Raw genomic sequence first — 22,895 nt, forward strand, 5'->3', positions numbered from 1 at the left:
TCTTCTGTGAGATTAGCAAACAATTAAAATATGATAATATCAAGTGTTGAAAGGGACATCAGTATATGGAAACAGGTTCTCTCATCTGATAAAACTTAAAGGACAATGAGCAACATCCATTAAAATTTTACACATACATTTTCTATGACTCAGCAATTCTACTTCAAATTATTAGAATTTAGATTAGGAGAAATACTGCTATATTAACATAAGAAATCCTCCTATATTAACCCAAGAAAAAATCATAATATATACTGCAGCATTGTTTGTATTAGAAAAAAAAGAAAAATAAACATCAATTAATATGATTAGGTTAAAATAAATTGGAATTTTGTGCATTACTTTGCTGAGACAATGCTAAATGAAAAAAGAATATACTACTTCTATAACTTTTCTTCTTCCCTCCTAAATAATGTGTCTATTTCCCATGACTGTGTGTGTGTGTATGTGTGTGTGTGTGTGTGTGTTTGTGAATACATAGAAAACAAGTATAGGATATGCACAGCAGTTAGTAACCAATAAGAAGACTGAGATTGGTGTATTAAAATCAGTATTTGTGACTTCATTCTTATGTACAATAGTTTAGTATTTTTCCATGAAAAAATATTTGTTATTTACATAATTAAAGTTTTTGTTTAAAAATCAGCTTAAGATAATACAATAATAGCTTAGATTAAAAATATATATAATCCCAGGCCTAATGTTAGGCCTAATAGTTACCATTTAGCTTTATGTCAGCATTGGAATATAACTGTTTTCTGTTCTAGATCATCTTTGACAAGATTATAATTCTTACCTATGTCTTGAAACAGGTTGTGTCTCACTCTAAACCATATCATCAAATGCATGCATCACAATGTTACCTGAGGGACACTGCTTTAACAATAGGTATTAAAAAATGCTCTAGGCCATTTTGGCCCTACACAGTGAGTGCTTAGGTTCTTTTTGTTGGATAATGATAACCTCTGGAGAACTTTGAGGTAGGTGAAGATTAGCTCTACCCCTAGAGTCTTGCTATATTCTTAAATGGAAAGAAACCCTTAGGCCAATTCCAGCCACATATACAGAAATATATTAAGCAAACATTACCAAGTAGATATAAAATAGTTCATGCCACTTATTTTCTAAGTTCAGTGAAACCCCAGCTCTCTGACCTTTTGATGCTTCAACCCCACTTTGAATGAAAGGTTCATATAAGGCAGACATGCTAATATTCCAGAGATAAAATTCTATTTTCCTTTTAGTTTATAACAAAAATTAGAAATTTTTGAACTCAGTGGTTGGACACAAGACCATTTGATGATCAAGTTTTGTGAGAATTTTATGCTCTGATAATGCAAAGATGAGGAGTGGTTCTTAATTATTTTAGTCAATTTACATATCTTGAGTACTATTAATTTTGCTAAGAATCCCTTGCTAATATTCATCATGGTGATTAACAAACCACTAGTTATGTTTCAGCAATAGAGACATATTTCTAAGATTTATTATGCTATTTGGAAAAGGCCTAGTATTGTTTGAGATATGGATATTAGAAGTGCTTTTAGTCATTACTCCCAAATTTAGATTTTATAAATTTAATTATAACTGAACACCCTTGGAGTTCAAATTCCTGATTAGGGCAACTGACAAAACCTAGGTATAGTATAATAAGTGTTTTATGTTTCATCAAAACAATGAATATACTCAGTTTTACCAAAAATACATGTTATGTATCAACTAAAATTTATTGATATGACTGTGGAGAGCTTGGGATTTATCACTGTACCATGGTGCCCTGACTGAGAAGCAGAGTATCAAGAATATTTGTTAAACTCCATTTCTTTTGGCTTAAAAATGTTTTGTTAATTTCACAGGTAAATTATTTCTTTATTATCTTCTCTTATTATTATAACAGTCAAGACTCTTGGTTACAAGAACATAATCCAAATCAAACTGATTTAAGAGTTCACAAAAAAACCCAAAATAAAACAAAAGTTCACAAAAAAACCCAAAATAAAACAAAAGTTCACAAAAAAACCCAAAATAAAACAAAAGTTCACAAAAAAAGGTGGGATCCAGGATTGCCTAATTGTGGCTCCATCTTGATCACTCATTGTTTTCCAAGGCTCTGCCCTTTCCACATATAAGTTCATCCTAAGGCTTGCGTCCATTTTATAACAAAATGTGCATCTTTCCAGTACATCATCCTGATTGGAGAGAGTATATATGTCAGAACTGTGAGCAGAGCTTTTATGCTCCACTTTGATTGGGCCAACTTAAACACATTCTCATAGCTAAAGCAAATACTGTGACCAGGGGATGAATTGTGATGATTGGTATAGTCAGGGATTCATGCTTACTTCCCTAGATGGGAGTTTGGTTAACCTTCCTGGAATAACACTTAGAAACTAGGGACAATGATAAAGAGTACGCAGTAACAATGAGTGCTTAGGAGAAAACAAACACGTGTCCACTGCAATAATTAATATTCTACTGTGTCCCTCGGAGAATATCATGATAAACCCTCTAATTTTAAATAGTTTAAATACAAGAGGGGATAAATAATAAATAATCATTAAAATATTAAATACATTGCTCATGCTTCTCCACACTGGACTTACTTATGGATGTCATAGGAAGAAACAACTACTTTCTAGATATTAATACACAACTATCGTAAAATGGCCATATGAAGAGGTCTTCTGAATCTTGTTTTTGGTCATTCTTCTTATGCTAAACTGGTAATAGCTGGATGATGTTCTTAAGTACATGGGCATTAGTCAAAATGCCATAAACATCATATGGAGAGAGCAAAGGGAACACACACTTTTTTTCTCCAGAATGCCATTTTCCAAATTAAGGTACAGGCAGTTTAGGAAAGAGAATCCACTTCTACTGGTCTCTGAATTCCTGCTATCCTCCATACTAGTTTTTCTTTGAAAAATACTTGAATGAGGAAATGGGATTTGGTCATTTTAGTGTTCTTTGACCTGGTCACATTTTACTTTTATTATGAAATTAATGCCTCTTTCCACTCAAAGCAAAAATTCTCAATTTTCCAAGTTATTCAAACAGAATACATTTGTAATATGTCCATTTATTTGATTTAAATAATTCATGTCCAGCTAGGGATAAACTTTTATGTCAAGCTCCCTTTGCCTCCCTTAGTAATGCAGAAAAGAACGGAAGCTAATAATAGGTGTAGTCATCTTTAATTACTAGAATTAATGGAAAGACTTTGTAATTACTTTCTATAAAGCTTTTTTTTTTTTTTTTTAATTCAATGAAAACAGGCTAGAAAAGCAGCTAATTTCAGAAATCCTGCGGCTGCTTGCCAAGGGTTTAAGCAACCAATGATAGTCAGGGTCATTGGCTCTTTGAAAAACCAGGGGTGCCTGCTAGTTGTAGGTTTCAGTAGCACCACTGGGAACTTTCAATTTAACTTGATACTTAAAGCGGACAGTGGGAGTTTTCAATAAACTCAGTTAATGTTGAAAGCAAAGTGCTATTAAAAACATGGGTAAACATTGATTTTAGGCTTTAGAGCCATTCAGGAACTCTTCTTGGGAAGGTCTCTACCACCTCATTCCTACAGTAAGAAGTGACTGCTATGGTAACACATAAAACTGCACACAATAGTTCTCACATCACTTTCTTGTCTGTGTTCATGAATGGTTGCATTTTTAAATCATGTAGCATTTTCTTAGAAACCATCTTAGGATGAGAAACTTCTTCAGACTTTGAGGACTTGTGCCGCATGCACATCTAATTTTCAATATGGCTGTAATTTTTGGCAGTGTGACAGGCAACAAATCTTGTATTTTGAGCGTTTCCATTAGTGTCACTTCTGAATCTATCACCATTCAACTTATGTCTCCTGAAATGTGTTTGGCTGATCTGGACATGAATGGGCTGTGAATCGTAGCTGCAGATGGCTCAAAAACATACTTTACAGTGAGCAAACTCTGGATGACTGAAAGAACATTGACAGAAATACTACAAGAAAAAAATGTATGTCATTTCAATAACTGAGGGAATAAACTAAAATCAAAGCAACAAGAAAAATACGAAACTGCTCCCCAACAAAAATTGTCACAGCCCCCTGATGGATTAAAATGAATTTGGCCATTTCAAGCAAAAACCATAAGACTTTCCCATTCTCCCCAACATAGAGGATTTTCTGGTTGGTTATTGGGCTTGCAGGATATGAGAGGCCGTGAGCTCTCAGAAGTGACTCACTGTGGGGAAGGTCAGTGTGAAACTGAGCCAGAGTCCACGAGGGTAACAAGAAACCTGCTGAGAATACCCAGGGGAATGCCAAGTCCAGAGGGACAGAGCCTGATGATAAACAAGAGGCAACATCCTGGTTGGGAACCAGATTGCAGCTGAGGCAGATTGTGGAGAAATGAAGAAAAACAGGGCCAAGTGTTAGGAAGAGGTATTTAGCTGCATTATAACAATTGCTTAGAAAACCTTTGAACTTATTTAAATGTTACTAAAAGCTATTTCCAACAATAAGTTTATAATTTTTCATTTTAAAGTTTCCTGTAAGTGAACTACAGAAATATTTGATACCAGTTGGAATCTTCTCTTTATTTTGTTTGCTGTTGATCTTGGTTCTCTTTTGATTTTCTGATATTTGACTCTCCAGGAACTTAGTGGTCCTGTTCAATTTGGAAAATTATTTCAATATTTGGGGGCATAATTTGCTCATTTTAATTTTTTCTTTTCATTTATTTTGTTAGTTGAATGTTATCTTCCCAATCAATCCTCTGTGTTTTGACTGTTTTTTTTCACACTCTTTTCCTCTTTGCCATTACTCTGACTGTATTTACTTATTCAAATTATATTTTTTAAATTTGCAAATTTCTTTTGCATTCTCTGCAATTTTTTTTTTTAATTAATTAATTAATTTATTTTTGGCTGTGTTGGGTCTTCGTTTCTGTGCGAGGGCTTTCTCTAGTTGCGGCGAGCGGGGACCACTCTTCATCGCGGCGCGCGGGCCTCTCACTGTCGCGGCCTCTCTTGTTGCGGAGCACAGACTCCAGCCGCGCAGGCTCAGTAATTGTGGCTCACGGTCCCAGTTGCTCCGAGGCATGTGGGATCTTCCCAGACCAGGGCTCGAACCCGTGTCCCCTGCATTGGCAGGCAGACTCTCAACCACTGTGCCACCAGGGAAGCCCTCTCCACAATTTTTACAGCAAACTTTTCTTGTTTGTATTTTATGGCCTCAATAACTTATCAAACAACTCCGAGGATACAAACTTAAAATATATAAACATTTCTCCAGTTTTCTCCTTCTTATCCAAAGTGCTATTTTCTCAAAGATCTGGTGACTCTGGCTTTCTGTTAATATTTAAGAATAAAGAGTTAGTTTGGATCACAGCTTCTTCTATTTGGATACATTTCTCAATATGTGTGCCTTGTTATTCAATCTGTCTGAAATACTTTAATAGCATTTGCATGTTGATCACTGTATGTAGGTGTCTTGGGTTTCCTCTGTGGTTATGTATTGAAACTTAGTTTCTCCAAAGCCCTGTTTCCTTGATTATAAGTCTGACTGGCAGTTAAAGATATTGGGGAGAGCTGTGGGACTTGCAGGCAAGCTTTGGTAACCGTATGTGGAAACCAGAAGCAGACCCACTGTTGCTCCTAGCCCTCCTCTGCAAATCTCAAACGAGATGAAATAACTTTGAAGTCCTAACTTCATCTTAGAAAACTTCATTTTCCCCCAGCCATGCAATTTCTATAAACAGAGCTCCAGTATTTTCCTTGGGAAAAACGCCAGGTGCTAAAGCCCTATATAAGCTGAATTGGGTGGGGGACAGAGGATGAGTCGGGCCAAATGACCTAGCAAATTTTACCACAGAAAGCCTTTCAATTAATCAACCCGTTTTCTGCCCCACTACTCATTCCCACTGTCAAAACTTACCTGTCCCAAAGCCGTGGGCTTTAAAAAAATATTACCTCCCATCTCTACTCTTTCTACTTTGATTTTTTGTGCAAGATTGCAGCTGCTTCTATTCTGATTAATTTCTCATTTTGTATGTCTTGATTTTCAACCTGTCAGGAATATTTTTAATTGTGTTTGCATGTTAATGACCCATCTCTGCTATGGACACTGTACTCTTTGCTATTACAGATTTTAACATTTTGTACTTCACGGCAATAAGATTTAGGGGGAACTAGAGGGCAGATAAGGTTGCTTCTTCTGCTAACTTGAACTAAAATTTCTAATATGATTTTTTAAACTCAAAGAATTAATTTTCTGTTGCTTCTGTAACAAATTACCACAAACTTAGTGGCTTACAGCAACACAAATATTATCTTATAACTTGGAGTTCAGAAGTCTAAAAATGGGTCTTATGGGACTAAAATCAAAGTCTTAGCACCACTGAGTTCCTTCTGGAGATTCTAGGGAAGAATCTATTGCTTCCTTTTCCAGCTTCTGGAGGCTGCTCAGGTTCCTTGTCTAATGGCTGAATCACTCTAAGATCTGCTTAATTGTCACATCTTCTCTGACTCTTCTGCATCCTTCTTGCTCTTATAAAAACCCTAGTGATTACATTGGGCCCACATGAATAATTCAGGATTATCTTCCTATCTCAAGATCCTTAACTTTTAATAGCATATGCAAAGTCCCCTTTCCCATGTAAGGTAATGTATTCACAGGTTCCAGGGATTAGGATATAGACAAGTTTGAGGGGTCATTATTCTGCCTACCATAAACATGTACATGATATTATGTCATCAGTCAACATCCTGGCACATCCTAACTAATTGCTACAGAGATATTCCATCAACTATATATCATAATTTATTTAACCAATATATCTGCTGGCATGTCTTCCACCTAACTGAGGGTACGGATATAAATGGGAAATTCCAGAACTCCTTACAATCTGTGTCAAAGTAGAGATAAAAATCTAAATTCTCTGAATGATGTACATTTTATAACAAAATGTGTCAATTAATTTTAATGTTTGTTCTTATGATGAATAGAGATTCCACCAATTTATACACCCAAATTCTTCTTTAAGCAACTGGAAATCACAGTCTTTTATGATTCTCAGATATTGGGATGAGATTCATTACTTTAAATTGTTAGGTTACATTGTGTAGTAGTAACAAAGTGGTTAAAGGCAAGCATCTGTGACAAGAAAGTTGACAGTATTTAGACATATTCTGCAAACCACTCATCAACTCTAAAAATTAAGAACTCATGTAAATTTAGTTATCAGTACCTGCCTGAAACTGAAACTTCAGAATTTCCAGAATTAGGCGAGAAACGTTGATATCTTCAAACATGTAGTCTTTGCCATCTCTGAAACAATTTTGTCTAAAGAAGTGATAAAAGAGTGAGGAAGTCAGTTAAGAGAACTCTCATAGACTACTTAAGAGCTAGAACTGAAGCTGACATTTTCTTTATATTCTCTACATTACTGAGCCTAGTTTTGTGTTTGTTGGAGCTCAATTGGTACTTGCTGATTAGTTGAATTCTAATAAGCAGCCAAAAAAAATCATTGAGAAGATGAGCATGGGAATGTCCATCTCAGGTTCTAGGGCTAGTTTCTTACAGGATTCAGTGACTTCAGAACGGTTTACCTTTGTGATGCCTCCTGAAAATGGCCTCTCTGCAACACAAAAAAACCTTTCATTACTGGGACTTCAGTTTGAACACAGTTTTCTTCTAGAGAATAAAGACAAGACAGAATGACTACTCCCTGAAGTTCTTAAAGGTAAAATACACCTTATAGCCAGTGACTGTTGACACAGAAAAATATCTCGTATATGTATTGATTTATAAAGAAAAGACTATTGTCTTCACAACCAGATTGTTTATAGAAACTATGTTTGAAAAATAAAACTTCAGATTTTAGTCAAGACAGCCATATCATCAGCAATTTTCAGAGACCTGAGGTTGAGATCATTTTAATATTGAACAGACATTCTCCATCCTATGCCGATCATTATTTATGAGTGACTTCAATTGCCGAATTAAAGAACTGTGATACAGAACTGCAAAAATGTATCATTAAACCACTGAATATGAAAGAAGGCTGTGAAACCCTGGGGTGCTACAAGCAGCAACGCAATGTGCTGTGAAAACACATTAATTTTGGAAGGATCTATCCCACCACCATCATTTGACCCTGAAACAAAACCAAAACAAAACAACACAAAACAAGAAACCAAACAAAGCCCTGCACAGGTACAGAATGTTTCTTCTTTGAACAGCACAACAGAAAATAACTAACACAGTTTGGCACTGAAAAGTACAAAATGCTTTCAAAGCTGGAGCAATTGACCATCCATTTTAGCCACTATCCCTAAAATAAAGGACAGGAGAGGGAGAGTGAAAAGTAATTGCTCACCACGGTGTTATTTTATCATCCTTTATAGCTGGCTTTTCTTGTTTCAGAGAGGAAATATTATTTGGAATGTGAATTAGAAAATTTCAGAAGTGTTTTCCTGATAGTATAAGAGGTATTTGTTCCTATTTGATTCTCTTTTTAAACTTTTAATTACTGAATTTTATCTTATGTCTCCTTGATTTTTTCTTATATTTGCAGAGAAAAAGCCATATTTTTCAACTATTAGAAATAGACTGGAAGACACACCCATAAATTGTGTGTAGTTTTGCAAATATTTCTGTCTCAGGAAATGAATGAAGAAAAAAAATTCTTTTGTTTTGTTTTGGCATAATAAGGGTTCCAGTAGCCAGAGAAGAACTCCCTCCAGAACTAACCATGGCAGGGAGATTTACCCCTGCAACAAACACTTTCTTTTCAATTTATACAGCATCCTAACACTAGCCAGTGTATTGCCATTTTTCTCTGACTGGCCTAACACTTTGTTTGGAGTAAACCTTGGCAGTGTACTATTCTAAGTGTAGGGTGTCCATCTACACCATAGCAGATGCATCAGTCATTAGTGGTCTAACCCATTAAAGCCAACCAAGGAATCTTCCCCTATGAACTTCAGTGCTTCACCATTTTAACTGTCTATGACATACAGACAGGAGTACCTTTGATGGGAGTCACCAATCAACCTTTTGTATCCCAAGACCCAAACACCCTTAGGTAGAAAGAATAGTGCTACTGGTGTCTTTCTTAAAAGGGGACCAATATTCATTCACTTCAGGCCCCATCTCTAAAAGAAATGGTAGTAAAATACAGAGCCAACTGACAGAAAACATCAGCTCTGAGGTGAAATTCTCCCACCAGTTTTCAACCGTCATTAGTACAAGTGAAAAAGGAGACTGTTAAAGCTGCCTTGTCATGTGTATGTGGAGGCTGCATATTCTGGGCAGCTGGGGCTGGTTACAAGAGCCTTTGTGTTGTCCTGGGTCTTGTTTACATTTACATTTTTCCAGAGGATACCACCTTCAATTGGACTCTTGTACTGCTCATGCCATACTCAGGGCCATGGGTGGGGAAATGGTAGAATTAAAAGAAAGCTTGTAAAGAAATCCAGAAACAGGACTTGATTTGCCACAGTTGGTGTACCACATGGAAAATGAAGGCACTGCTGAAGTAGATAAATATTACTGGTGTAGGTAAATAAGGCAGTTGTCACAAATATTTATAATAGGATTTATTCAGGGCATTGGTTATTTGCATAATCAATAGCTGGTGTCTGAAACACTTTGAGGTCCTCCAGATATTTGCATCTCAGGTTATTGTTTAGCAAGACACTATTACCCTTAAGCTAGACAGAAGCTGAGTGGAGACTGTCACTGAGCCCTGGGGACAGTGGAACAAGCACACAGTGGACTTACCCAGTGGGAGCTGAAACCACAGAGAAGCAACAGCCTTGGCCAGAAAGCCTTATAAGCCTGAAACTGTGACAGCAATATCCTGAATTCTTTCATCAATCCTCCAATTTCCCACCAGTGTCTCCCAATGATAAATCCTAGTTTGCAACCAACAAATTGACACTGGACTTAGAAATACTAAGCTGGCACATGTCAGGTGCCTTGCAGTTCAGTGAAGATCAGGGGAAGGGTAAGGAATGGATATGAGGGCAGCCAAGGAGATCTGGGAATAATTTTCAAAGGATCACTGGTTCTTGTGATCTATCTTGGTCTTGTAACATAAAACCCTGGTCCTCTTTCTGGAGAAACGCTCTCCCCACCCATTGCCTACTACCAACCCTCACTTCTAACCCCTTTTGCTATATAAACAGGCTGGTTAAAAAACATGATACAAAATCTGTGAGCCCTTGTAAAAAGTAGTGATTTATCAATGAAGATTTCAAATAATGGATATAAAAGAGGTACTCACAGATTCATTCTCCAATCTGTGGACGTGAATATTCTTATTAGTATCTAGTACCATCTCTTCTTATTCAGTTCCAGGAATCATCCCTCTGCATTCTTTATTTGTAAATGTGTCATATCTGGTTGTTTTAGTCCATTTGGGCTGCTGTAACAAAAGTACTGTATACTGGGTAGCTTAAACAATGAACATTTATTTCTTATAGTTCTGGAGGCTAGAAAATCCGAGATCAAGGTACCAGTAGATTCAGTGTCTGGTAAGAGCTCACTTCATGGTTTATAGATGGCTGTATTCTCCCTGTGTCCTCACGTGAATGAAGGGTGGAAGGAGAGTTCTGAGATTCCTAATAAGGACACTAATTCCATTCACAAGGACTCCACCCTCATGACCTAATCACATCCCAAAAGTCCACTGCCAAACATCATCACATTGGGGATTAGGTTTCAACCTATGAATTAGGTGGGAACACAAATATTCTTCTATAGCACTGGCTAATTTTATACCTCTCATCACAAGAAAAAGATAGAGACTCTGCTATTATTCACTGTTCCATGGCCCTATATTCAATATAGAATTTGTCTGTACTGAAACTATACAGACCTTTTTGCCTCTACATTGCCCTAATATTTATATAATTCTAGGGTTTCATCATTACTCATTATGTTGATCATCTATCATGCTGCCCATGACAGCTGGCTCCTGATGACTCTCTTAAAGATTGTTACTGTGCTTTGTTGATGGTAATCACAAATCAGTCTTACCCAGAATACACAGAAAATTGTGAACAATGATTCAGTTTTTAGTCATGTTAAACTGACTGTTTAGAATTTTATAGCATTAACATTGAATAACACATCTTCCAAAAACAGCACTCTGAAAGTCTTTAGACAATAACCACTGCATTTCCAGGTTGGGATCTGTTCCAGTTTTGACGTACCCATGTCTTTTGCAGCTACCATCAGAAGGGACAGTAAGAATGTTTGTCCCTTATCTGGAAGAGCATCCTAGAAGACCATCCTAGAAGACATAGGAAGTGACCACATTGATTGGAAGGGCTGGTTTGTACTGTGGAGTAACAGTCTTATATTCTCTCAGAGGAGATAGTTGTAGTCACTTGTTTTAGTTTCATAGGGCTGCCATAACAAAATACTACAAACTATATGGATTAAACAATGGAAATTTATTGTCTCACCTCTCTGGAGGCTAGGATTGCTTCCTTCCAATGACTATGAGGGAGAAACTGTTCCATGCCTGTCTCCTAGTTCCTGGTGGTTTGCTGGCAATCTTTGGTGTTCTTTGGCGTGTGGCATTGTGATTCAAATCCCCCCATGGCATTTTCTCTCTTTCTCAGTCTCGATGTCCAAGTTTATCCTTTTTGGAAGGATACAGACATATTGGATTAGTGTTTATCCTAATGACTTCATCTTAACTTGATCATCTGCAAAGCCTCTATTTCCAAATAAGGTCACAATCACAGATACTGGGCATTAGGACTTCAACATGTTTTAGGGAGTCACAGTTCAATCCAGAGTACTGTTCTTGGCTGACTGCCTGATGTTTGACATAGAGCTTGCAGAAGGGGTGGGGTAACTGCCCTTGGTGCCAATGATAGGCTACACCTAGGGTAAAAGATGCCTAATACCACCCCCACTGCTCCTGAGTGTTGTGGAGGTGACGTAGGCTGCATGGTTGAAATCAAATGGGACTGAGCTATTCTAGCCCACACCTGTGGCTCAAGCCCAAGCGTTAGCAATGTGTTGTTGGAGAACATGAGTTCTAAACTAATCCTACCTCTGACATGAATGAGAGTTAACCAAAATCATAACATTAGCACCATTCTGGCAGCTTAATATTACATGATCCTGTGAGAGAATCCTATTTTTCCCATTTCTTTGGTGGTATGGAAGAACTTTTTGATTTTTAATTTTCTATTTTTATTTCTTTTTGCTTATTTCCATGGGAATCTCTATAGTGTTAGACACCACTTATCCAGAAGAAAAGAACAATACACCAATATCCTTTCATTAGGAAATTAAAAATTAAAAAGTGCTTCCAGACAAATATACTGTTGATGATATAATGTATAGCCAAGTGACACATAAGTATGAAATGATTTTCTCAGTTTTACTTTGTATCAAAATCTGTGATATTAAGCAGAAATTTGTTTTAGTTATTGAATCAAGTAATTAAAAGAACAGAAGACAAATTTCATTTACATTGAAGTTAATAAATTGGTTATCTTTCTTTTTTCAGGGTTTATGATGATCTTCTAAATAATGGACTCTAGGAGCACATAACTTGACATTTTGGTCTCTAATTCAGGGATACACTGAAAAGAAAAGCAGCTAGGTAGAAATTATTAATGTCAATGATGTTAAAAATTCTTCACTGAAGAAAACTTAAATGGAAAAGTACTTTAAAACTATAATCTGTGACTTGAAGTACAAATTAAAATATATTTTTAAAAGTTACTCTCAAAAGATGTGTTTTTCATTAAAAAGAAGATAGCTGAAACAATGTTCTAATCTCAAAGTACATGAAATTTCAAATTCTAAGGAGGATACATGTACAACAATGTAATTATCTAAGTAGTTTTGAGGAAGAAAAAAGTTTTCTTTTTTTAATAAAGACATTATTTCACTAAATGAATCATAGTTTGACTAAATTCAGTTTTTAATTCAGTGATAATTCAGCTTTTAAAATTTGGGCTTTATCATAGTCTAGAGGAAAGAGGGTGAGTAAAAACATCTACAGCAGTGTTTTGTTATCTTATGACTTCATGAGACATTTATATCATGGGACCAGAGTCTGGTTCTCAGTACTTTATAATCTGGATATTGATTCTTATCAGTCTACCTAGGGATGTTCATATGCTAGTATATTCATCCAAATAACAATAGATTAATTTAAAAGTCAGAAAGCAGTTTTATAACTGTGCATGGAGACATTCAAATGTTTAATCATGATCCCCATTTACATGCTAACTCAATACTTTAGTAGCTTCCTGCATTCTAAAGAATTAAGTTTAATATATTTATCTTGGCATGTGATATACAGTGACCTTATTCTGAACATATTTCTACACTTATCTGTGATTACTCCTCTCCATACCCACTATATTCCAGAAATTTTTCCAGTTTCACCTTTTTCCTTTTATGAGTTAACTACATTATACCCTTCACTTGGCGTGCCATTCCTCCTTTCAAGAGACGTTTACATCTCTACAGATTCAGCTCATGTTATCCCTTTCATGAAATCTTCTCCTATTCTACCCTCTGCTTCCAAATGCCAGATGAAGAATTATTAACTCTTTTCTATATCTTTTTACTTAATATTGTAGCTGTGTTTTCATGGATTTATTTCCCCTATGATTACATACTTTTAAGGCAGCAGATAAGACATTGACATATTAATTATTGCATTCTCCGTAGCTTTATGCAAAATGTCTTCTACTTAGTATTTTCTCAATAAAATAATTTAATTAAGTATGCTGAGATTTTAAAAAACAGTTAAACAAAATATTTATACTGGTTAATCAGTTCAAATTTATTAAAAGATCTGATTGGAGGAAATTTGAGGATTTTAATTAGTAACATTAATAAAATCTGGTAGTTTAATCCAACCCTTTATACAAAAGGACATATTTGCCAAACAAATATAAACATTTATCTTCAGTGTTGTGATTCCTATTCTCTAAGTAAGAGCCAACATATTGCTAAATGCTTGGCCCATAAGTAGACACTCAAGAAATGTTGCCTGAATGGATGCCAGTGTCAGATTCTGGCCTTTTGGCTCTCCATTTTTTCCCCCAGATTTCAGTCATGCCTTAGCCTTCTGCTGACTTTACATAGAAGAAGTTACAATTAATTAGGTCACAGTTTATCTTATATTGGCTTTATCTGAGTCTCTTTAATGAGATTTGAGAAGCCCCCCTGTGTAATCATTCTCACATTTAGGAACCATCTGTTAGAATAGGTCACTCCTGCAGATGGCTAATCTCATTAATTTATGTAGAATCTTTCCAGCTTCAAGATCAGAGTGAAATTTTCCTACTAGTTCCCAATCTTTGGAGGAACACCTCATATGGAGTCTTTAGCCATCTATGATCTGGAGAAAGAACTAAACATACCTTAATTTATACGCAAATTCCTTTTACAGTGAGAATGATTCACATGATATGTAGTACAAGTTAAATTGACTCCACATTTATACAGCCTATTGTTACTCTCCATGGAGAGCCAGCATGCCATTTAGAAAGGTGGTAATTTGAGCCTTAATTACTATTGACTCAAATGGTGACTCATGACAACTGTGTTCCTTCAGAAATAACACACAATGAATCCTACTGAATTCTTACATCTTCATTTAATCTTAACATTGGAGATAGCAGAGCTTGAACTCTGCATAAAAGTATGTCCAGAATTGTCTGTAAAGAAGAATATTTGGTGTGCACCTTTTCAGCTGCTCTGTCTTTCTACACTGGTTGAACAGCAGTGTTATTGAAAACAGTCCTAAATTATATATTTTGCATTAATGACACTGACTACTTGTACCAATGGATAAAGTAAACATGAACACTCAATGATTTTAGAGAAAGGCAGAATAACCCCAATATCAGAACATGACATTATAAAAATATGTATTCTGCTCATGAAAGCAGAAAATTACTATCATAAAATTTAATGCTTTTATTGAAGTGAAGTAGAGAGAGATTACTAAATGTTAGAATTGAAGGAACCTTAGCGACCTTCTTAATCATTTCACTTTTCAATAAGGAAATAACTACAGAAATCTGTTGTGACCCACATATAATCAGACAGCTAATTATGGAAAACAAGAACTAGAATCGGTATCCAGGCTGTCAATACTGTGTGTGTGTGTGTGTGTATGTGTGTGTGTGTGTGTGTGTGTTTAATAGAATATACATTTTTTCTTTTGAGATTTATGTTCACAGCAAAGTTGAGTGGAAGGTACAGAGAATTCCCGTATGCCACCTGTCCGCACATATATATAGCTTCCCCTTTTATCAACATCTCCCACCAGAGTGGTACATTTGTTACAATTGATGAACCTACACTGACAAATCATAATCACCTAAAGTCCATAGTTCATATTGGGGTTCACTCTTGGTGTTGTACATTCTGTGTGATTGAACAAATGTATAATGACATATATCTACCTTTACAGTTCCACTGAATAGTTCCACTACACTACACTGAGTAGTTCCACTGCTCTAAAATCCTCTGTACTCCATCTAATCATCCCTCCCTCTTCTGTAACCCTGGAAACCACTTTTTTTTTTTTTTTTTTTTTTTTTTTACTGTCTCCATAGTTAGGCTTTTTCCAGAATAACATATAGTTGGATTCACAGTATGGAGCCAATTTTTCAGATTGGCTCCTTTCACTTAGTAATATGCATTTAAGATTTCTCCATGTCTTTTCTGTACTAAGTTCTTTTTAGTATTGAATAACATTCCATTGTCCTGATGTACCACAGTGTATTCATCCATTCACTTATTGAAAGGCATCTTGGTTCCTTCCAGTTTTGGCAATTATAAATAAGGCTGTTACAGACAAACTGTGTGCAGGTTTTTATGTGGACAAAAGTTGTCAACTCATTTGTGTAAACACCAAGAAGAGCAATTGCTGGATTGTATGGTAAGAATATGATTAGTTTTATAAGAAATCACCAAACAGTTCTCAAAGTGGCTGTATCATTTTGCATTGCCACCAGCAACGCATCCTTACTAGGATCTGGTGGTGTCAGTGTTCTGGATTTTGACTATTCTAATAGGGTGTAGTATATCTTTTGTTGTTTTTTTTTAGTTTGTATTTCCCTGATGACATGTGATGTGGAACAACTTTTCATGTGCTTATTTGCCAACTGCCTATCTTATTTAGCAAGGTGTCTGTTAAGATTTTGGCCCATTTTTTAGTCAGTTGTGGTTTGTTTTCTTACTGTTTTAAGAGCTTTTTAAAAAATATTTGGGATAATGGTCCTCTATCAGATATGTGTTTGCAAATATTTTCTCCCAATTCAGCTTGTGTTTTCATTCTCTTGCCAGTGTCTTTCACAAAGCAGAAATTATTTCTTTTAATGAAGTCCAGCTTATCAATTATATCTTTCATGGATCGTGATTTTGGTGTTGTATATAAAGACATTGCTGTATCCGAGGTTGTTCAGGTTTCTCCTATGTTATCTTCCAGGAGTTTTATAGTTTGGCATTTTACATTTAGGTGTATAAGACATTTTGAGTTAATTTTTGTGACGGGTGTAAAGTCTATGTCTAGAGTGAATTTTTGCATGTGGATGTCCAGTTGTTCCAGCACCATTTGTTAGAAAGACTATCTTTGCTCCATTGTATTTCTTTTGTACATTTGTCAAAGATCTGTTGATGGTATTTATTTGGGTATATTTCTATGCTCTCTGTTTTGTTCCCTTGATCTATTTGTCTATTCTTTTTTTAAAAATAAATTTATTTATGTTTATTTTTATTTATTTTTGGCTGCATTGGGTCTTAGCTGCTGCGCAAGGGCTTTCCCTAGTTGCGGCGAGCGGGGGATACTCTTCGTTGTGGTGTGCGGGCTTTTCATTGTGGTGGCTTCTCTTGTTGTGGAGCATGGGCTCTAGGAGTGCGGGCTTCAGTAGTTGTGACACACAGGCTTAGTAGTTGTGGCTCGCGGACTCTAGAGCACAGGCTGAGTAGTTGTGGCTCACGGGCTTAGTTGTTCCATGGCATGTGGAACTTTCCCGGACCAGGGCTCGAGCCTGTGTCCCCTGCATTGACAGGCAGATTCTTAACCATTGCGCCACCAGGGAAGCCCTATTTGTCTAGTGCCAAACAGTCTTCATTAATGAAACTTTACAGTAAGTCTTGAACTGGGTTAGTGTCTATCCAACTTTGTTCTTCCCTTTTAATATTTTTTGGCTATTCTGGGTCTTTTGCCTCTCCATGTAATCTTTAGAATCAGTTTGTTGATATCCACACATAACTTCTGGGATTTTGATTGATTGGGATTGCAGTGAATCTATAGATTAAGTTGGGAAGAGCTGACTTCTTGACAATACTGAGTCTTCCCGTTCATGAACATGGAATAGCTCTCCATTTATTTAGATCTTCTTTGCTTTCTTTTATCAGACTTTCATAACTTTCCTCATATACATTTTGTACATATTTTGTTGGTACATAATTATATACCTAGGTATTTCATCTGGGGGGTTGTGAATGTAGATGCTATTTTTTTAAAATTTTTATTGGGAAGACCTTCAAGATGGTGGAGGACAAAGACGTGGAGATCACCTTCCTCCCCACAAATACATCAAAAATATATCTACATGTGGAATAACTCCTACAGAACACCTACTGAACACTGGCAGAACACCTCAGACTTCCCAAAAGGCAAGAAACACCACATATACCTGGGTAGGGCAAAAAAAAAGAAGAAACAGAGACAAAAGAATAGGGACAAATCCTGCACCTCTGGGAGAGAGCTGTGAAGGAAGAAAAGTTTCCATGCACAAGGAAACCCCTTCACTGGCGGAGACGGGGTGTGGATGGGGGGGAAGCTTCGGAGCCACGGAGGAGAGTGCAGCAACAGGGGTGCAGAGGGCAAAGCAGAGAGATTCCCGCACAGAGGATCAGTGCTGACCAACACTCACCAGCCTGAGGGGCTTGTCTGCTCACTGACCAGGGTGGGTGGGGGCTGGGAGCTGAGGCTCAGTCATTGGAGGTCAGATCCCAGGGAGAGGACTGGGGTTGGCTGTGTGAACACAGCCTGAAGGGGGCTAGTGTGCCACAGCTAGATGTGAGGGATTCCGGGAAAATCTCTGGACTGGCCTAAGAGGCAAGAGACCATTGTTTCGGGGTGCACGAGGAGAGGAGATTCAGAGCGCTGCCTAAACGAGCTCTGGGGACAGACACGAGCTGCAGCTATCAGCACAAACACCAGAGACCGGCATGAAATGTTAAAGCTGCTGCTGCAGCCACCAAGAAGCCTGCGTGCAAGCACAGGTCACTATCCACACCTCCCCTACTGGGAGCCTGTGCAGCCCACCACCGCCAGGGTCCCATGATCCACAGACAACCTCCCTGGGAGAAAACACAGCACGCCTCATGCTGTTGCAATGTCATGCAGGCCTCTGCCACTGCAGGCTCATCCTGCATTCCACACCCCACCCTCCCCCCGGCCTGAGTAAGTCAGAGTGCCCTAATAAGCCACCGCTTTAACGCTGTCCTGTCTGGGTGACCAACAGACTCCAGAGGGCAACCTACATGCAGATCTGGGGCCAAATCCAAAGGTGGACCCAAGGAGCTGTGCGAACAAAGAAGAGAAAGGGAAATTTCTCAGTGCAGCCTCAGGAGCAGTGGATTAAATCTCCACAATCAACTTGATGTACCCTGCATCTGTGGAACACCTGAATAGACAACAAATCATCCCAAAATTGAGGCGGTGGACTTCGGGAACAACTGCAGACTTGGGGTTTTCTGTATGTGACTGACTAGTTTCTGATAAATATGTTTATCTTAGTTTAGTTTTTAGTGCTTGTTATCATTGGTGGATTTGTTTATTGGTTTGCTTGCTCTCTTCTTTTAATTTTATTTTAATATATTTTTTATTTTTAATTTTAGTAATTTTATTTTATTTATTTTTCTTTCTTTCTTTCTTTTCTACCTTTTCTTCTGAGCTGTGTGGCTGAGAAGGTCATGGTGCTCTAGCCGGGTGTAAGGCCTGAGCCTCTCAGGTGGGAGAGCTGAGTTCAAGACATTGGACTGACAGAGACTTCCTGGCCCAATATAATATCAATCAGTGAGAGCTCTTTCAGAGATCTCTGTCTCAACAGTACACAGCTCCACTCAACGACCAGCAAGCTACAGTGCTGGACAACCCATGCCCAACAACTAGCAAGACAGGAACACAACCGCACCCGTTAGTAGACAGGCTGCCTAAAATCATAATAAGTTCAGAGACACCCCAAAACAAACCAGCGGACACAGTCCTGCCCACCGGAAAGACAAGATCTAGCCTCATCCACCGAACACAGGCACCAGGAAACGCACACAACACACTGAACCAACTTTACCCACTGGGGGAAAACACCAAAAACAACGGGAACTACGAACCTACACCCTGCAAAAAGGAGACCCCAAACACAGTAAGTTAAGCAAAATGAGAAGATGGAGAAATACGCAGCAGATGAAGGAGCAAGGTAAAAACCCACCAGACCGAACAAATGAAGATGAAATAGGCAGTATACCTGAAAAAGAATTCAGAGTAATGATACCAAAGGTGATCCAAAATCTTGGAAATAGAATGGAGAAAATAAAAGAAACATTTAACAAGGACCTAAAAGAACTAAAGAGCAAACAAACAATGATGAACAACACAATAAATGAAATTAAAAATTCTCTAGAAGATATTAATAGCAGAATAACTGATGCAGAAAAACGGATACTGACATGGAAGATAAAATAGTGGAGATAACTACCACAGAGCAGAATAAAGAAAAAAGAATGAAAAGAATTGAGGACAGTCTCAGAGACCTCTGGGACAACATTAAATGCACCAATATTCGAATTATAGGGGTACCAGAAGAAGAGAAAAAGAAAGGGACTGAGAAAATATTTGAAGAGATTATAGTTGAAAGCTTCCATAATATGAGAAAGGAAAAGTCAATCAAGTCCCTGAAGCGCAGAGAGTCCCATACAGGATAAATCCAAGGAGAAACATGCCAAGAAACATATTAATCAAAATATCAAAAATTAAATACAAAGAAAAAATATTAAAAGCAGAAAGGGAAAAGCAGCAAATAACATACAAGGGAATCCCCATGAGGATAAGAGCTGATCTTTCAGCAGAAACTCTGCAAGCCAGAAGGGAGTGGAAGGACATATTTAAAGTGATGAAAGGGAAAAACCTACAACAAAGATTACTCTATCCAGCAAGGATCTCATTCAGATTTGATGGAGAATTTAAAACTTTTACAGACAGCGAAAGCTAAGAAAATTCAGCACAACCAAACAAGGAATGCTAAAGGAATTTCTCTAGGCAGGAAACACAAGAGAAGGAAAAGACGTAGAAAAACAGACCCAAAACAATTAAGAAAATGGTAATAGGAACATACATATCAATAACTACCTTAAATGTAATTGGATTAAATGCTCCAACCAAAAGACATAGACTAGCTGAATGGATACAAAAGCAAGACCCATACATATGCTGTCTACAAGAGACCCATTTCAGACCTAGGGGCACATACAGACTGAAAGTGAGGGGATGGAAAAACATATTCCATGCAAATGGAAATCAAAAGAAAGCTGGAGTAGCAATTCTCATATCAGACAAAATAAACTTTAAAATAAAGACTATTACAAGAGACAAAGAAGGGCACTACATAATGATCAAGGGATCAATCCAAGAAGAAGATTTAACAATTGTAAACATTTATGCAGCCAACATAGGAGCACCTCAAAACATAAGGCAAATGCTAACAGCCATAAAGGGGAAATCGACAGTAACACAATCATAGTAGGGTACTTTAACACCCCACTTTCACCAATGGAAATAAATAAGGAAACACAAGCTTTAAATGATACATTAAACAAGATGGACTTAATTGATATTTATAGGACATGCCATCGAAAACAACGGAATACACTTTCTTCTCAAGTACTCATGGAACATTCTCCAGGTTAGATCATATGTTGAGTCACAAATCAAGCATTGGTGAATTTAAGAAAATTGAAATCATATCTAGTATCTTTTCTGACAACAACACTATGAGAATAGATATCAATTAAAGAAAAAAACTGTAAAACATACAAACACATGGAGGCTAAACAATATGCTACTAAATAACGAAGAGATCACTGAAGAAATTAAAAAATACCTAGAAACAAATGACAATGAAAACACGACGACCCAAAACCTATGGGATGCAGCAAAAGCAGTTCTAAGGGGGAAGTTTATAGGAATACAATCCTACCTCAAGAAACAAGAAAAATCTCAAATAAACAAACTAACCTTACACCTAAAGCAATTAGAAAAAGAAGAACAAAAAAACCCCAAAGTTAGCAGAAGGAAAGAAATCATAAAGATCAGATCATAAATAAATGTAAAAAGAAATGAAGGAAACAATAGCAAAGATCAATAAAACTAAAAGCTGGTTCTTTGAGAAGATAAATAAAATTGATAAACCATTAGCCAGACTCATCAAGAAAAAAAGGGAGAAGGCTCAAATCAATAGAATTAGAAATGAAAAAGGAAAAGTAACAACTGACACTGCAGAAGTACAAAGGATCATGAGAGATTACTACAAGCAACTCTATGCCAATAAAATAGACAACCTGCAAGAAATGGACAAATGCTTAGAAGAGGACAATCTTCTGAGACTGAACCAGGAAGAAATAGAAAATATAAACAGATCAATCACAAGCCCTGAAATTGAAATTGTGATTAAAAATCTTCCAACAATCAAAAGCCTAGGACCAGATGGCTTCATGGAAGAATTCTATCTAGCATTTAGAGAAGAGCTAACACCTATCCTTCTCAAACTCTTCCAATATATAACAGAGGGAGGAACGCTCCCAAACTCATTTTATGAGGCCACCATTGCCCTGATACCAAAACCAGACAAAGATGTCACACACACACACACAAAACTACAGGCCAATATCACTGATGAACATAGATGCAAAAATCCTCAACAAGGTACTAACAAACAGAATCCAGCAACGCATTAAAAGGAATATACAACATGATCAAGTGGGGCTTATCCCAGGAATAAAAGGATTCTTCAATATATGCAAATCAATCAGTGTGATACACCATATTCACAAATGGAAGGATAAAAACCATGTGATCGTTTCAATAGATGCAGAAAAAACTTTCGACAAAATTCAACACCCATTTGTGATAAAAAATCTCCAGAAAGTAGGCATAGAGGGAACTGACCTCAACATAATAAAGGCCATATATGACAAACTCCAGCCAACATTGTTCTCAATAGTGAAAAACTGAAACCATTTTCCACTAAGATCAGGAAAAAGAAAAGGTTGCCCACTCTCACCACTATTATTCAACATAGTTTTGGAAGTTTTGGCCACAGCAATCAGAGACGAAAAAGAAATGAAAGTATTCCAAATCACAAAAGAAGAAGTAAAACAGTCACTGTTTGCAGACAACATGATACTATACCTAGAAAATCCTAAGATGCTACTAGAAAACTTCTAGAGCTAATCAATGAATTTGGTAAAGTAGCAGGATCCAAAATTAATGCACAGAAATCTCTTGCATTCCTATACACTAAAGATGAAAAATCTGAAAGAGAAATTAAGGAAACACTCCCATTTATCATTGCAACAAAAAGAATAAAATACCTAGGAATAAACCTACCTAAGGAGACAAAAGAACTGAATACAGAAAAGTATAAAAGACAGATGAAAGAAATTAAAGATTATAGAAACAGATGGAGAAATATACCATGTTCTTGGATTGGAAGAATCAACATTGTGAAAATGACTATACTACCCAAAGCAATCTACAGATTCAATGCAATCCCCATCAAACTACCAATGGCATTTTTCACAGAACTAGAACAAAATATTTCACAATGTATATGGAAATACAAAAGAC

General features: G+C 36.9%; 1 long non-coding RNA gene across 1 annotated transcript in view; it reads right to left on the bottom strand.

Annotated features, from left to right (window-relative positions):
* LOC309628915 overlaps window positions 1-18,258 on the bottom strand; it is an 85,513-nt gene extending 67,255 nt beyond the window's left edge. The window contains exons 1-2 of the long non-coding RNA XR_014244779.1: window positions 10,269-18,258; window positions 7,227-7,321 (exon numbers count right to left, since the gene is read on the bottom strand). This is a non-coding gene — a long non-coding RNA (uncharacterized lncRNA). The remainder of the gene's footprint in view (window positions 1-7,226; window positions 7,322-10,268) is intronic.
* Between the last annotated feature and the right edge of the window lie 4,637 nt (window positions 18,259-22,895).

Source organism: Balaenoptera borealis (assembly GCF_965194805.1).
Source record: "Balaenoptera borealis genome assembly, chromosome: 5".
Lineage (NCBI taxonomy): Eukaryota > Metazoa > Chordata > Mammalia > Artiodactyla > Balaenopteridae > Balaenoptera > Balaenoptera borealis.